The sequence below is a fragment of the Mauremys mutica genome, chromosome 5 (assembly GCF_020497125.1).
Source record: "Mauremys mutica isolate MM-2020 ecotype Southern chromosome 5, ASM2049712v1, whole genome shotgun sequence".
In the NCBI taxonomy this organism is placed as follows: Eukaryota; Metazoa; Chordata; order Testudines; family Geoemydidae; genus Mauremys; species Mauremys mutica.
Window position 1 is genome coordinate 135,343,911 of NC_059076.1, and position 18,219 is coordinate 135,362,129.

Here is an 18,219-nt window from a genome sequence, read left to right on the forward strand (position 1 = left end):
TGAGGCTGGGCGAGAGAAGAGAGGGGTTAGGGAGAGCTGTAGATCTATGGACTCTTCCAGATCTGTTCTTGTGAGAAAAAGGTAAAGAAAACCAATTAAATCCAGTTCAGAGCTCAGATTGTGTGCAGTGTGTTGGGTGAATCTGTCTCTGAACTTCTTGACCTGGCATTATGCTCTATCTCTATAATGTACTGGGACACCTCTTCACTTTGGGGAAAGTGGGATTTGAATCTGTATGTCTTGACTCAGGCTCAGCTTTTGAAAGAAAGGGTTTTTGTTTAATTCAGAAAAGTCCAGCTAGCCTTATTCTTCTCTTTAGGTTTCCCCCCCTGAAGAGTACAGCTTCACTGGGTTCTGTAGAATCTGTCTGATTTCATTCAGATAACTGCATATAGTCAGTCCCTCCCTCCTTTTTTATTTTTTTAACCTATTCATAAGTTGGTTCTATCCCTACTCACAGCAGCAGTCAAAAGCTTACCAGTAGTATTATCCCATTCATAACTTTTCTTCCCTCTTGCCATTTATTTATTTATTTATTTAGCTGCTTCTAATGCAAAGAGGTTTTTTAAATCTTTCCTGGCTTCAGCCGGGGGATCCAGAATTTTAATACCTCCCTGATCTTGTGGACTTTCTTCAGTTTGTTGCAGTTCAATAGTTCTGTTTTCTCCCCAGTGTGTTCCCATTTATTAAGGTTTGGCTACCATTGGACATTTTAAATAGCCAGTAAGCAAAGAGGAATTAGAGCAATTTTATTAGTTACTTCAAGCTACATAGCTTGTTCTCTCCAGTGTGGTGTTTAATTTTAAAATTAAATCTGCCTCCAGTATTGCTGAAAGGTATTAACTTGATAGACATTCTGGAAGGCTGAAAGCCTCTGTTTGTAGGACAGTTACAGCATGAGTAGCAGCAATGCAAGTTCTCCAGCCAGTGTGCCTAATGTGTGACCCAAAATGGCCATGTTGAAGGGGGGTCAAAAGAGTTCATTCTCCCATTCAATCCTTGACCCCTTTGCTGCAACAGCTGACCAGATGGGTCAGTTAGTGCAAATCATGATGGTGTTTTGTCTGATGTGGGCACCAGTTATGAATTGGAGAGGGACCCACCAGCTCACTTCACATACCAGACTGGTGAACAGCAACAGCTTTTGGTCAGTTGCTAAGCTGGATTTATGTTACCTTTCATAAAGATCTCAGATTTTACTGGTAATATGGAGGGTGAATATCTCTGTATCCCATTATCAAACTCTTAAACCAAGCCGTATGGTTCTTTGTCCTGTTATTACTAACAAAATCATGATCTCTAATAGTTTTATCGGGTGAATTTCCCCACTCCCATGCCTCGCATGTGAATTGCAGTTGCCAGCTGTGTATCTTTATTTCATGTTCTGTGGTACATGAAACACACGACTTTCACTTGGAAGCAGAACCAACCTGGGGTAGCATAGAGTCTGGGAGGTGCCTCTTCTGTTTGGTTGCTACCATCCAGAGCTAGGGTTCCACATCCTGCCCAGTGGCAGCCTGTTTGGAGCTGCCAAGCGGCTGCATTGTTTATCTAATTACAGTAATTGGGGCCATAAGTACTCTGAGCACCTCATAATCTTTAATTCCTGTGAGGTAGGGCAGTGCTATTGTCCCCATTTTACAGATGGGGAACCAAGACACAGAGACAAAGTGACTTACTCAAGGTCACACAGGAAGTCTGTGGCAGACCAAGGAATTGAATTTGCCCTAAGTACTGGACCATCCTTCCTCCTTGGTGGCGTGCACCAAGTTCTAGGCTGAGATGGAAAGATGAATAGCAGACATCCAGAGAGAATTTTTTGTATGACTGCCTGTATTTAAATATCTCTAGTCTCTGTTTTGCTGCTGTGATGTTTACTAGTAGTTATCGAAGAGCTCAGTCTTGCATGATGCTGGTTACCTTCAGCTCTCATTGATTTCACTGAAAACTGAGAATGCTGAACCTCTTATCTTGTAGGATCAGAACCTGAGAGTTTAAGACATGGTCAGAAGTCCCCAGTAGAGGCAGCTCTGCCAGTGGGTTGTTACCCCATTCTGGAAATAGGAGAAACCAAATGTACTGTCACTTCATTTATGTGCTCCATTTTATGTTAATTAAATCAAATAGCTCTTCTAGATCCATGTGGGGCATCAGCTCCTGTGACCTAGCCTATTCAGTGCATAATCAGGTAGGGGGGCTGCAAAGTGGCAGCAGGACTCTGGTCAGTAGCCTGGAAGCTGTGCAGAGGGCAAAAAGGTGCTTTCAAAAATACCCTTAATGAGCACCCAGATTTATAAGTCTAGTTATAGTGCCAAACTTATTATATTGGCCTTGACCAGCTACCATTCCCCAAAGTCAGTTCAGAATTTCAGCAAGCTGAAATGAAATGTCTGAGAACCTAGCTGTGTTTGCAGACTTTGCCGGATTCTAGATTAACTATATCCTTTTTGTCATTTGCTTTAATTTCTAACATCTAAAATTTCCCTTCCTTACTGAAACCACTACCGTACACCTCCAGAAAGTGGACACAGCGGATTCAAGCGCATGTGAGCCGTGCATTCCTTTCAAAATGTTGAGGAGTACAAATGCTTTGCACGAGCCCTGCATCATATTTGCCTTTTAAAAAAGGTGGCTCAGAATAAATTATTCTAAAGGATGTTCTTTCCTCAGCGTTTTCACATGCCTAGTCTTAAGTCTTGCTGGTCTGTGAATACTGAGACTTGAAAGAGTTGTATTAATATTTTTAACTCCATCTGAAAATCAAGCTGTTTTTCTGCATCTTACAGAATCACCTATCATAAAGATTCTGCGATCAGACATCAACTGATAATTGTATTTTTAATGTGCAAGGCAGAACAAAATCCAGATTGCTCCACCATGGACTGGTTTTGCAGGGCTAATGATAGTAAAAACTACTGTTTTTGGCACTTAAAACTGGTATGGACAAAACATTAGGAAATGACATACTCTAGGGCAGGGTTTCTCAAACAGGGGTCGCCGCTTGTGTAGGGAAATCCCCTGGCGGGTCAGGCCGTTGTGTTTACCTGCCCCGTCCGCAGGTCCGGCCGATTGTGGCTCCCACTGGCCGAGGATCGCTGCTCCAGGCCAATGGGAGCTGCTGGAAGCGGCGCGGGCCCGAGGGACTTACTGACCGCTGCTTCCAGCAGCCCCCATTGGTCTACAGCGGTGAACCACGGCCAGTAGGAGCCACAATTGGCCGGACCTGCAGACAGGGCAGGCAAACTCACTGGCCTGGCCCACCAGGGGCTTTCCCTACACAAGCGGCGACCCCTGTTTGAGAAACCCCGCTCTAGGGGACAAGACGATCTAATGCACCTTTCATATCTAATTTGAAGAATCAGACCTTGTGATGACCTCTGATTTTTCCTGTTCAGAAGCATTGGTGGCTTTCCTAACTTTTCTGTGCATCATTGGCTTGCTCACAAGTTTCCTTTCTAATAACTTTAACACTGCATTTTATGTATTTTGTATCTGTCTGATTCCAGTTTCTAACTTTTAAGAAAACTTTTCACAGGCAAAAAAGAGTTCTGCTCACAAAACATTACCTGTAACTTCTTATCCCCATTTTACAGAGGGAGAAACCTGAGAGGGAAGGGTAAATGACTTGCCCAAGGTCTCGCAGTGAGCAAATGCTACTGAATCCATAAGTCCTGATTAGTCTAGTGATTACAGAACAGGAGAGATCATGTTCTCTCTGTACTGGTAATAACTCTTTGGGATGAGGGGCTCTAGCTACACTGTATTTCTCTTCCCTCTTTTTATTTAATCACTAGGGAGGCTTAAATAAAATCTGTTCCCTAGGATTTCATCATTTCATGCTGCTTAATCCCCACCTGAAGTGTCAATCCCCTGTGCATGACTTTATAATCATAATCATGGCAACCACAATGTTATAAATAGAGGAATGAATCCTGTATCCTTTATGTTAGTCTATTCTGTTAGTCTATAAGGTGCCACAGGATTCTTTGCTGCTTCTACAGAACCAGACTAACACGGCTACCCCTCTGATACTTGTATCCTTTATGGCACCAATATTCCCACTTAACCCCCGCATTCTTAAGGGAGTAAGAGTAATGTAGAATTCAGCCTAGAGATGAGTCCAAAACACACTCCAGGAGTCAAACCTCCCCAAACTTTTGGAAGGTTACAATTTGAATTTCTGGGTGGGGGTGGGGGGAAGCGGTACTTGTCTTTAGTTACAAACAGGATTATGGGCTCAGGTAGTGAGACTAAGCAGCGGAATCTGATTGATCAATGCCATTTTCATGAGGACATCTCTAGTAATGTAACAGAAGGGGAGACGAGGTTTCTGAATAGTATTAGAAATGGGTCTGGGCTGTGGAGGTCACATCCAAACTTCTCTAAGGTCTGCGGGTATTTGGGCCCATCTCTTTATAAATGTACTTCAGCATTCCTTGTTCAGTACTCGTCTGAGCAGTGTGTTGGCTGACATTTCTCTTGCACATGTTCCCAGGCATGGTTTGGTCTCTCCCAAAAGGTATCTTTTTATTCTGTTTCATTTTCCCTCTCCCTGATGCGGTAGAGGGAAAACAAGGATTATGTTGTCAAGGCCTGACTCTTGCTCTCTTCAATGAAAAGGTGCCAACTCTAGATCTGTGTAGGAATTATCTGGAGGCAGCTATCCTGCTTTTTTCTTCTTTTATAAAAACTTTAAGATTGTGAAAGACTTGTCCCTTTTTTTTAAACTAACTTTTTTGATCAAAAAACTTTTGTTCAGCCAATTTAAGGACATATTTTATTTAGAGTGTGTGTGTGTGTGTGTGTGCGTGCTTTTTTCTGTTAACCTTATTAATGCAGTATCTGAGCACCTCATATCTATATTTTCGGGTTTAACATGACTATACTCCTATGAGGCAGGGAAGGATTATTATCCCTATTCTATAGATAAGGCACTGGGGTACAGAGAGATTAAGTAGCTTGCCCAAGGTTACGCAGTAAGTCTGTAGCAGAGCGATGGATTGAACCCAGATCTCCTGAGTACCGGTTCAGCACCTTAATAATATCCTTCTTCTCTAGGAAGGATCTTGTCTTTAAAGCTTTATAGTTTAGACCAGAGATTGGTTTAGAAATAGGTTATGGGGATATATAGAGCCTTTCATATCTAGGCTTGTATTAAATCCGAGGGTGCAATCCTGGTCCCATTGACTTAAATGCAGGTAGGATTTCACTCCATGTCAGTAATGGTTAGTCACTAGTATAGATGTGAGAGCTGTTTGGTGGTGGTAGTGCTGTTACTTCAAAAGGACCACCACACCCTTTGGCAATTCTAATCTCATGTTACTAGTCTCAGGAGAGAGAGAGCAAGTGACCTGGCTGAATGAGCGATGGAAACTGAACTCCCCTTTCATCCTTGGAGAATGCTGGTGTAGCGATATGTTTACCTGTACTGCTGATAACCGGAAGACTTTAATCTCTAATGCTTCCAGGCTGGAAGGGATGGGGATCTTGTTGCTTAGGTAAGATCTGCCTACTATCTCTGCATTTAAAAGGCCAGAATTCTTCACAAATCTAAAAACCTGAGGAGAAGAATCCTCAAAGGAAGGAAATTGAGAGAAGTAGGTTGGGTTTTTTCCCTTGCCCTACCCAAATGGACTAAAGGCTGATGCCAACCAGAACTCTAGTTCTGACTGTGGAGGAGTTTGTCAGTATCTTCTGAAGAATTAATAGTTACTGAGCATCTCTCAAAAGCATTGGGATAATGTTTGTTCTCAGATAACTCTTCCTTTGCTCACACGGCTGATCACAAGCAGCTCCATATACTCCTTTTATTTATTTATATTTCTGGGGGGCTGTTCTTCCTTTAGAATGACTGAGGAGACGCTTCTTTAAAATTTGCTTGGCTCTGCGCTTCACACACAGACTTTACACAGAGATTGAGAATTGCCTTCCAGCACTTTATGTGAACTGTAAGTACGATTTGGACATGGATTCCATTTATTTATTTTTTTTGTAAAGAAAAGATTTTGAAAAGACTTCAGGGATTTTCCTGATGTTGGGAGGAGTTCGTACCTTTCCCGTGGGTTAGGTTAGGATCGCTTATAGCTTGGACTAAAGGCTCTGGTAAGAGTGGGTCACTTCAAGAGTTCCCTTGATTTTTTGGGGAGGGGGTTCCACTCTCTCCCAGGACAAGATTTATTCCCCGCCCCCTTCTCGCTTTTGGCATAGATAGCACTCACCTATCTTCAGAGTAAGGAGGTCTCATCCTGATCCCAGTTGCACCAGTATAATTTCAATGGTTTTTAATGCAGCTGCTCCTTATTTTACTCCACTGAGAGCAGAATCAGACCCATATATTTTAAAGGGATGCATCCATGTAAAATACTTTTTTATTTTTAAAAATAAAATGTACTTACTTGCATTACAAATATCTTAAATCAATAAAATGGAAGATTTTTACAAATACCTGTGTGTATGTGTGCATGCCAGTCAAAAGTGCATGTGCAGTAATCAGAATGACACATACTTGGCAATTAATGAATTGACTCAGTAAATTGAATCTCACCCAACCTGCTTCTGCAAAAGCTGCTTTAAATAGATTCAGAGACCTCTGTAAAGATTCAGCAAAACTTCTGAGGTGGTGTGATCTGGTGGATGGGGCACTAGACCTGAACACAGGTCTGTTGGGTCCTGGTCCTGGCCCTGCCATTGACTTCCTATGTGACATTGGGCAAGTCATGTCACACTTCCATGCCTCAGTTTCTCCTCTCACCCTTTGTCTTCTCTGTATAGATTGTAAACTTTTGGCTGGGATCTGTCTTACACAGGGGAGCCCTAACCTTTAGATAAGGGGTTCTCTCAACAATTTTTTTGGTGGCCTCAGAGTGCGGCCATCAACTTTTGCTGGTGGCCGCTCTGACAATTTTTCCTAAAATACTTGCCACATGCAGCCATGGTGGCTGCATTTGACAAATGCTGCTTTAGATGCTATTGTAATATTAATAAATATTAAAGATCTTGAAGAAAAGTGTTACAGTAATGAGACTTTGTGATGTGAACATCCACTTACATGTTATAGCACTACCCTGAGTTGTAGTAATTCAATTTTTTAAAGACATTGCTAGTATATTCAGGCTACCAAGTGTGTGTGTTCAAAAGTCAGGCCATGCCAGAGTTCAGTGCTGCATGTGCAATATTAACTCTGTTCTCTTGTGTATCTGTGTATCCATTAAGGAGGATGCAACACTTCTTCTTCATGACTTCACAGATTTCCCTTTGCCAGCACAAATAAACAAGGCTGCAATAGGAATGATTCCCCCAGTTAACATAAGAACGACCATCCTGGGTCAGACCAAAGGTCTATCTAGCCCAGTAACCTGTCTTCCGACAGTGGCCAATACCAGGTGCTTCAGAGGGAATGAATAGTGATCAAGTGAGCCATCCCCTGTGACCCATTCCCATCTTCTGGCAAACAGAGCCTAGGGACACCATCCCTGCCCATCCTGGCTAGTAGCCATTGAGGGACCTATCCTCCATGAATTTTATCTAGTTCTTTTTTGACCCCTGTATTCTTTAAGCCTAGACAACCCCCTAGTCTCTACCCCCGCTCTTCCCCCTTGCCAGTCTCCAGTTTGTCTCTGCCCCAGGCTTCTTGTCCCAATCTACTGTCCTAGGTCTGACTCTTGTCCCCTTGGCACTTGAATCAGACTGCTTCCTTCTCCATGCTGCCTGGGTGGCACCAGGGGCTCATCAAGAGCATAGGAGAGATGGGCTTCCTGCTCTCCGTTCCAGTGCCCAGCCCCACACTGGAGCATCTAGGAGCAGGCATTGCAGGGAAAATCTGGCTCTGCCCCTCTAGCCCTGGGCAGGAGGGAACATGCTAAGTTGCTCTGTGGTGATGATGCATACGTAGTCTGGTTAGCGCTGGGAGCTGAGAGTGAGCCGTCTAAGCATTCTCTGTGAGGACAAAGTCTTCCGAGGCTTTTGGATATTAGACTCTAGGAAGTGTAAACTAATCATGTGCAAAGTGCATGGGGTAGGGGGAGAACTTACAAAGGCTTATAACAGCTTTGGTTGGACTTTCCCAGGAATGGCAGAAATCACATCCCTGAAACGCAAGCCACTTCGGCCAAATTTCAATTCCCTTCTCCAAAGCATGAAGGTGCCAGAGCTTTCCAAAGAAAAAGTTGTCAAAACCTTTTTATCATTGAAAAGCATATTTTTCCTAGCCTCATTCTTGGAAAACAGCTGAGACATTTTGGCTGAGTCCTTCTCCAAAAAAAATTCAGTCTGAGACATACCCAACATGGAAAACTTCACTCTGAAAGGTTAGTTTGGCAAAGTATAAGCAACTGATAACAGGGTCTTATAATGAGGAATTGTGGCACAACCTTAATAGGCAATGCTACCACCCCTGCCTATAATTAACCATCCATCCCTTATTCCACTAGTCCAGCGTTTGTCAAACTTCATTGAACTGCGACCCCCTTCTGACAACAAAAATTTCTACACCACCCTGGGAAGGGGGATTGAAGCATGGCAGTGGGGTCGAAGCCTGAGCCCTGCTGCCCAGAAGGAGGGCCAAAGCTTGAGGGCTTCAGTCCTGGGTGGGGGAGGGGGCTGTAACCTGAGCCCCGCTGCCCAGGGCTGAAGCTAAAGGGGCTTCAGCCCTGGGTGGCGGAGCTCAGACTTTGGCTTCAGCCCCAGACTCCAGCATGTCTAACGCCAGCCCTGGCGACCCCATTAAAACGGGGTTCAGACCCACAGTTTTGAGAACCACTGATCTAGTCTGTGTTTTTTCTGAAGGGAAGCAATGATGCAGTGTGTGATAGGAAAGCATATCAGGCTTGGTGTGTCTGGTCTGAACTCGTTCCTAGCTTGCTAGCATGCAGATAGGTCTGCATTGAAAATTGTTGGTTATGGGCAATAGCTTGATTGAAGACAAAACAGAAGGGCTATGTAGAACACACCAGCTTGTGCTCAGTTTGTGCTTCATTAACTAAACACTATAAAAAGTCAACAACTGTGTTTTTCCTTTTCTTCTCTTCCCCTTTTCAAATCAATTCTTCCAGTTTTCTGCCCTTGCAGATACTTGCAGGGAGAGAAAGAAGGTCTCTCTGTTGGGAGACCTGTTGCTGTCCTAGGAGCATGCTTTCATCCCACTGGGGGAGCTGTGCCTGTCAGCTACTTGTCAGGCTACTTTTATACAGGGCTTGTAAACTGTAAACTCCCCAAGTCATGGTCCCCTGCATCAGGAAAGGATGGTCAAGTTGTGATTCAAGTACAGGATTAGGAGTCCTGGGTACTATTCCTGGCCCAGACACAGGTTTTCCTTCAGACCTAGTGCAAATCTCAGGTTATCTCAGATGAAGAAAAATTCTTATCCAACTCATGGGGGTGCAGTCGAACTTAAATGTTTGGAGTGTGCTGAGATCCTGTTTTGTGTGGTAAGGAAGCAGAGCCCCTACAATCAGTCCTTGCCTACGTGATTATATGATGATCTTCTAAAAAGTGAGAGTCCTGTGGTACCTTACAGACTAACAGACGTATTGGAGCATAAGCTTTCGTGGGTGAATACCCACTTTGTCGGACGCATGTGATGATCTTCCGTATCTTTGGGAGGGAAGTTATGCTGTCCTGAGATGAACAGATCTAAGGGATTCTATCTCATGTTGAATGGATCCTGACATGCTTTACACACTGCTGCCTGAACTATAGGATCACTAAACCCACTATTGAAATTCTACCACCTCTGGGGTGGAAAACATCACTGCTTAACAACTGCACAGCAAGATGCATAAGTTAGGAACAGTATGTGAAGAATACTAGGGCAAATAAGAAATGGTTTAGGCTGGAGCTGCTCTGTTTGAACCTGGTCTGAATTGGCTCTCTGTAGACAACAGAAATGACTAGGGGGAGGAGGGGGGGCATTTTAATGAAGACAGAATGTGGTTACCCAAGCTGAGATGCGGTCAGGGCAGCAGCTGACAAAAAGCAACATGGATCTTTAATGATCAGTTTTAGACATGTAATCTTGACATTGCTGCTTACACTAGGATTGGATAATAAGTGTGTTCCAAGCACTTCCTTTGCATGTAGGCACCGGCATACTTTTTCTCCTTGAAGTGTTCTATTTCCTTTGCTTAGCATACCTTTGTGCACACTCAGCACCTACCATGTTAATGGGATGTTAGCACCTCACCAGGATCAGCAAGTTAATTGGATCCCTTGGTGCATCAGTGTTTCTGGCTGCTTTCTTGTCTGCATCCTCTACCTAGAGCCATGAGGACCTCAGGTACCTGCCAGTGAACAAATGTATCCTGATTAAAGGAGCATTGTTTAGCTGGCTGCTCATTCTGAAGCCCCTAAAGGTTACAGTACAGGTGATTTTGGGGGACCATTGCAGTGTAGTTATTGTAGATCTAGGGTGAGTTATTTTGCCTCAGAAGTGGGCTGTGAAGACAGCATGTGGACACCCCCCCCCCAATGAGGTGTGGTTTGATGCTCTGTGCGTGCACACACTCTCCGGCCAATTAAGGAGTGGCATTGATGGGCTCTGAAAGGAATTTGATCCATAGCATTGGGCCTTGAGCAGAGTGTGCGTGGAGGCAGTGAGACAGACATGAGGGCTCTCCAAAGGGAGTGTACACTGTATGCCCCTAAGAAGCACATGCATGTGTCTGTGCATGAAGCTCTCCATTTCAAGGACAGTCAAAGGCTGGCAGACTACCTCTCCAATACATAGGTGTGGCCCTCAACAAGTTTCCAATTTGACCTTCTGAGTAAAGTCTGGGTGCAGTTTCATCTACGCTTACTGTATCGCCTGCTTAGCTTCATTTCAACAATATAAACTCACTCACAGAGTTGGAGGTTCCCTTTTCAATCTGAGAGTGACTTGTTCAGCTTGGATAAATCCAGGAGCACTTCAGTGTGTACAGAAAAATTTTCAGATGTGTTGAGATCTACTGATAACTTAAAACAAAAATCAAATTATTGTTAAAAGTGATAAAAATGGATGCAAAATTCTGAACAGTTAATTATTCATGATAAAACAATGTGCCAAAAATGCATCTTCATTTGTGCTTGGCTCCTCTTAGCCAAAGCTGGAGGGAAATGAAAAGGATAAAATGAAAATGCTCCGATCATGCAGGCAATTGTCGGGTCTGCTGTTAAAACAGAATTGTTTGGTGCTTTTCCTGCTTGACTTTTCCTGCTTGACTCCTCCTGCCAGGAAGAATGGCCATTAGTTGTGCATGGGGAGGAAGGATTTTTTTTCTTTTTTATGGCTAAGGCAGACAACTGAGTGACCACAGCTCTATTTATGGCCCTGCTACTGTCTCAATGTGACATTGAATACGTTACTTCCCCTCCTTTCTACCTGTATTACCCCTTCTGTAAAATGGGGGTGATACCTACCTTCTGGACTCAAAATGCAAGGAAAGCTTATTCAGATCAAAATGGTATATCCACTTCATCTGTGACTCCAGAGACAAGACTAAGCAGGATACCGAGGTTAATCTATAAATCTCTGGACACCTACAGCTTCCCAGAGCAGCTGTGAGATACTCCATCTGGTAGGATGATAAAATTCACAGAACTCATCGTCTTGGAGGAATTCAGCATCCATATGAGTGACTTACAGAAGGACTCTTACCCCTCCCGCCTTTAAAACTCCACTGAAGCCCTTGCTCTCCACGCACAACGTTTTTAACAAGGCCATAGATGCTATGGAACTAATAGGAAACACTAACTCTTGCTCAAATCTTTCTAGTGTAAAAAAACCCCAGCTATTAAAATGACATTGTGGGCAGGCTTATAGTCCTGCATTTTCTGGTTTTTGGTTTTTTTTGTAGTTATAGAGCACTGCCATCTTCATGGGGCTGAATCTATAACCTCTCATGAAACTCTTTAGGTTCTGGAAGGGAAAGTCCTCTGGAATCAAAAGGAACTCATGTTTCAAGTAATCCATATTGCTGGTGAAAGTGAAAGGGGCCACATAAAGACACCTGGAACATGAAGTTCTCTAACCCCAAGAGACGTGAAAGACAGCCTGGGTGGCCTCAAACCATGCTTCCTCTGCCCTGCTAAGCAAATGTGCCTGGGGACATGGGCAATGTTCTCTCTATTTTTTTTCCATACATGTGCAGAATTAATTTTATGTGCACCGAGGTATGTGTGGATGTGCGCCACCAATGGAAACAAAAAACATAGATATGATATATATATTTTAAAAGTTACCATAGGGATAATTACTCTAGCCAGGACAGGTTAGACATTTTAGAACTCACTACTCAAAGAATTACCCGTATTTATCGGCGTATAACACGCACTTTTTTCCCCTGAAAATAGGGGGCAAATGATGTGTGCGTGTTATACGCCGATATAACCTTAACAGGGCCGGCTCTAGGATTTCTGCCGCCCCAGGCAGAAAAGAAAAGCGCCGCCCCCCCCCCAGCGGCGCGGAGCGGCGCCCTAGCCCCTGCCCCACTCCCGAGCAGCGCGGCCCTAGCCCCCCCCCCCAGCGGCCCGAGCCCCCGCCCACGCCCCCCCCCGCGGCGGGGCCTGAGCCCCGAGCCCCGGCCTGCGCGCGCCCCCACCGCCCGAGCGGCGCGGCCCGGCCCTAGCCCCCTCCCGAGCGGGCTCAGGCAACCCGCGCCTTCCTCTTCACGTCTAATTCTCGCGGCCGGCGGAGCGTAACCACGGTAGTTCTGAGCTACCCTTATTTTGCTTCAAAGTCCTTTATTTGAAATTTAAGTTTTTTTCCTGAAATTTCCCCCTTAAAATGAAGGTGCGTGTTATACGCCTGTGCGTGTTATACGCCGATAAATACGGTACATTTAAGTATAAGAGCAAATAATTAAGAAATGAATAAAACAGTCAAAACACTACATAAGAATGGCCATACTGGGTCAGACCAAAAGTCCATCCAGCCCAATATCCTGTCTGCCAACAGTGGCCAATCCCAGATGCCCCAGAGGGAGTGAACCTAATAGGTAATGATCAAATGATCTCTCTCCTGCCATCCATCTCCACCCTCTGACAAATGGAGGTTAGGGACACCATTCCTTACCCATCCTGTCTAATAGCCATTAATGGACTTAACCTCCATGAATTTATCCAGTTCTCTTTTAAACCCTGTTATGGTCCTAGCCTTCACAACCTCCTCAGGCAAGAAGTTCCACAGGTTGACTGCACTGTGTGAAGAACTTCCTTTTTATTTGTTTTAAACCTGCTGCCCATTAATTTCATTTGGTGGCCCCTAGTTCTTCTATTATGGGAACTAGTAAATAACTTTTCCCTATTCACTTTCTCCACACCACTACGATTTTATATACTTCTATCATATCCCCTCTTAGTATCCTCTTTTCCAAGCTAACATACTTTGAAAGAATAAAATTACAGAGAATATATGTGCATTGTAGGAAATACCAAGAAGTAACAATAATACAAGTATGTGTTAGGAGGTGAGTGGGACAGAGGGTGTGTGTGTGTCTCACACACACATACACACACTGTGAACGCGTGACACAGACTGTGTGTTGGCTGCTGGGGAAGTTTCTGAGAGACGCGATGCGCTGTCTCTTTAAGTCGCTTACTGAAAGCTCTCCTCTGTCCTGACTTTGAGCCCCTGCTATGCGGAGATGGGGTACATGGCCTGGAGGAGGGGGAGGAGTGTGAGTTGGCTGCTGGGGAAGTCAGACAGTGCGCTGTCTCTTTAAGAAAGGGACTCACTCACCGCCTGGAGGCTCGAGTTTTCAGACCGCAGCAGCTCTGAGTCCTAAGCCAGGCTGTCCCCTCTGCCCTGCTCTACGGAGATTTATGCTCAGGGGTATGAAAAAATACCCTCCCACAGTGACATAAGTTTTGCCAGCATAAGTGGTAGCGTACATAGGTGCTGCTGCTTGTGGATGGGTTAATTATGAGGTCTCTCCTGTCAGCATAGAGCAGCTACACGAGAGATCTTAGTGGTGCAGCTGCATCAGTACTGCTGTGCCGCTGTAAAGTCTCTAGTGTAGACATAACCTTAGTCTTAACTATAGTATGTGCTACTTATATTGTTTGTGTATGTGTTTTGGAAGGGGCGGGGGGAAAACAGGATGAGGACTAAATATTGGATCACAAAGCACTTCAAAAACTTTTTGAATGCTGTATGTTATATAAATGCCAGATCAGCGTCCTAGCTTTTTGCACATGAATTTCTCAGTGGTTGTTTTATCCTTGTGCTTGTTTTTCCTTTGCCTGGCTGCTCCTTGCACCTTCCCAGATGTCTCCTCTGACCAAACTTCCTTGTCTTTCATTGTTCTACTTGCTTTCAGTCTTCCTTTTAGTATAAAGTGTACTCTTTTAAAGCTTGGTTTCCTAGGGTCCACTGAAAATTGATGGAGTGGAGCATTCAGAGTTTTAGTTGCAGGAAATAAAATACTAATTTCAGCTGTATCCTTCCTTATATCACGTCTGATTTTAAATACAGACGAGTTACAAACTAAGAGTTTTTAGCTATTTTTTGTGAACACAGGAACAGATTTTAAACAAAAACCTTTTAGAGTGACATTTTTAGTGCATTCTTTATCTGTGTTTAGGGAAGTATCGGAGCCCTTTACATTAGTAGCTGTAATCCGTCTCCCACAGAAATTTCAGTCTCTCTCCCTCTCAACCACCACCAAAACCCAAACAAAACAAAGATTAATGCATAGACAGGAAGTGTATTGGGTGTAATTGCTAGTAGATCTCTACATGTTATGTTGGTTTCACCCAAAAGCCGACCTTTCTGTGGTTTGCTTGAGTGGATTTATTATGAACTCCTGCTGTGCACTAACTTGACATTTTTGGCAGCTCTGTAAATTTTAAAACATCCTCTAACAGTCTCCTAGCCATGCTAAATAAAACGTTCTATGATGGGAACGGAAGCAACTTGTGTGTGTTACTCCACCAATAATACCAAATACGTTTATGCCCTCACCCTAATGACAGACTTCTGCATAAAGGCTCCTTTCTCTTGGCTCCAGGTCCTAGTTGGATAATCCCACCCTGATATCTCCCCTTGCTGTTAAAATACTTCTGTTCCTTCACTTTCAAGAGCAGAAGGGGTGCTCTGTTAAGAATGGAAAAATCTGAGAGTTAGAGAATCTGTAGATTACTGGGTTCACAATACTAGTTCTGTTAGACCAAAGTTCTACCCTTTGTTTGAAAGTGCCCTATCCAGTGGTTAAACCTGGGGGGCTGTTGTGTTGGTTTGTATTGTAACAGATTGGGGCTCCACTCTGCTATGCCCTGTATGACTATCTTACTGGATGCACATCATCTTGAAGATCTTATAGTCTAAATAGACAAGACAGACTGGGTCAGAGGGGAAACAGAGGTGAAGTGACTTGCCCAAGGTCACACAGCAGATCAGAGGCAGAGCTGGGAATAGAATAGAGGTCTCTTGAGTCCCAATCTAATGTCCTATATGCTGGATCTATCTGAAGCACTTCAGAGGATTGCAGTGCCTTAGTATGACATAGGGAGAGAGAGTTTTAGCTGACCAGGACCCAGACCACTTATGAGTTCATATATCAAACCCAAACCTTAAACATTGCCCAAAAACAAGCCAGAAATTTCAGTGCAGATTATAGAGTCCAGATGTGGAACACACAAAGCTAGTGATCAGCTGTATTCTGAACTGCTCATAAGGTTTCTTCAGCAAAGATGCCTTAGTTGTTTGGTCTTGGGTTGTCCCTGATTCTCATTGGTAGACTTGATGGCATGGTAATATCAGATTTACCACAGGCTCTTTGTGGCAATGTTGTCATGATGTCAAATAACAGAAAACTAACCCCCTAGTGCATTGGTTCTCAAGCTGTGGGTTGTGACCCTGTTTTAATGGGGCTGCCAGAACCAAAGTTAGACTCGCCGAAGCCTGAGCCCTGCCACCTGGGACTGGAGCCGAAACCCAAGTCAGGCAGCAGGGCTGGGGCTTCAGCTTCAGGCCTCTTGCCTGGGGTGGCGGGGCTCGGGCTATAGCTTCAGCCCCTCATGGGGTCCTGTAGTGATTTTTTTTTTTGTGGTGGTGTTGTCAGAAAGGGGTCATGGTGCAAAGAAGTTTGAGAACTGCTGCCTTAGTGCATGAAATGTCCCATCTGAACATTTGACTTTGAGTAATTTAGGTATCCCATAGCTTTATTTACAGTGCAACTTGCTAAATTGTTTAAAGCTGGCTTATAAATTGCTAAAATGCTAACCTTATTTTCAGTTACATTTTTATATAATGCCTTCTGTATAATAATCCCAAAGAGCTTAATCTTTTAGTCATTTATTTGAGGCCATTAAGAGTGCATCATATTTTGCAATAAAGCAGCGATATCTGATGTCCTCCTGGTTTAAGTAAATTATAGTCTGCCGTTTCAGTCAGACACACTATTCTTTACTTCCTTTTCTGTAGTGTTGCTTTGTGCTGCTGAACAGCTATAATGCTCAACCCTGGAAATGAATGTGACCTGCAGTACCATTTAGCTAGGTTGTTGAAGATTAAGTTACCATTGGTAAACAGCTATACAGCCTCATGTAAAACTAGTGAATGTAGAGTCATGTCCTAATATTGATCAAAGAACTTACCCTAATAACTTCATCTACTGCTGTTTTCCTTATTTTGTATCTCTGCTTCACTGGGTGACTTCTGCCTACCCTAGACCCTTCTTGTGTTCTCCATCTTTCTGGGTTCCTGATACAGATTGAAAGAAACAGTATATATCCTCACATAGAAGTGCAAAGGATGATTAATTTTGGTCAGAATTTGAAACGGTCAGTAGATAAAACCATCAGTATTTACCAGGCCATTGAACAATTTATTAGCCCCTGTCCCAGTGCGCTGCTAGTACTGTAAATAACAGCTGTGATTGCAGCAGGAAGTGAGGTCTATAATTACCTTTTGCATTGATATTTATAATTAAAGAAGTAGGTCATTTTTTTCTATTTAAAAAAAAAACCCATCACCTCATATTTCCCCCCACCTCCCTAAGCCCTGTTTAAAACCTTTGCTGTGATTTCTTAGAAAGAAGCTGTCACACATTAATTGTACTGTTATTTACCATGTGGAAATACTGTAATCTTCAGAAATGAGACTTTTAGGCAACAATGGAAAAGATAGCTGCCTGAGTTAAGAGTCCGTTTATACCTTGCCCACGTCACAAAAATACTTGGTGCTCTTGGATCTTGGTGAATGGCTCTTATAACTGGATTTAATTAGGTCGCTTGAAAGAGTTCATTTCCCCTCTGCTCCCCAAATAGAATAGCCAGAGCAGCTACTTGTATAAACACAAACACATGCATAGTGTAGTGGCATAGGCTTTGCATGGCGGTTTTATGTTGTGTCAGCGGCTCCATTATAAATCTGGGTTTTCTTTTCAGAGTTTTATAATTCAGACCGGAAAGTTATTGCTTGCTAGGGGGGTGAAACTTAGCATGCAAGATCCCAGCTGAGGCACCTATTTATGTATGATAACTTAAATTAATCCCCAGAGGTTTTTTTAATATTGCTTTAGGGCCAAATTCTGTACTGATTCACACCCCAGGCAATCCCACTGATTTCAGAGGGATTATGTGTCATGTAAACTATATATAATATATATATAAATAAATAAAAAAATATAGACAGCCTCTCAAGTGTTCGTAATTTTGAGATTACTCCTTTCATTCCCAAAGTTGCCTGTGTTGCTTTGCTTATATTGCTGACAATTATTTACCTCTAAAATAAAGAATTATGAAACCAAAGTGAGAGAATCACTTACCCTGAAGGAATGAGTCCCCTGGTATCTTAAGCTTCTGGCACAAATCTCTTGTTTGAGACTTTGCCACATTATGTTCTCTGTTTGGACCTTGTCTGGTTGGGCAAGAGATTACTACATACCCTTCATGCTATGAAACAGGACTGAAAAGATCGGCTTTCCCTTTAGAAAGCATTGAAAAGCATAGACTTTCATTGTCTAGACAAATACTAGAATGTGCACTCTAGGGATCACATGGCAGATAGATGGACTGGATGTTTTGATGGATCCTTCCCAACTCTTATCCTATTAAAGTAAGTTCTTCTTTGAATGCTTGTTCATGTTCATTCCAATGTAGGTGTGTGTGTGCCTTGTGAACCGCTGCTGGAAAGTTTTCTCTCAGTGGTATCCGTCTGGTCAGCTCTGGTGCCCCCTGGAGTTGGACCCTCATAGTACTAGTATATAGGGTCCTACCGCCTCTCCAGTTCCTTATTACTGC

The 18,219-nt window shown here is 43.4% G+C and overlaps 1 protein-coding gene across 4 annotated transcripts in view; it reads left to right on the forward strand.

Moving 5' to 3' along the window:
* PTPRA (protein tyrosine phosphatase receptor type A) overlaps positions 1 to 18,219 on the forward strand; it is a 240,968-nt gene that overhangs the window by 43,281 nt on the left and 179,468 nt on the right. For 2 of the 4 annotated variants that reach the window (XM_045017593.1, XM_045017592.1), the window contains exon 2: positions 5,847 to 5,948. The exons of the other annotated variants lie outside the window; for them this stretch is intronic. The gene's annotated coding sequence lies outside the window, so the exon portion shown is untranslated. The remainder of the gene's footprint in view (positions 1 to 5,846; positions 5,949 to 18,219) is intronic. 4 annotated transcript variants of the gene reach the window in all.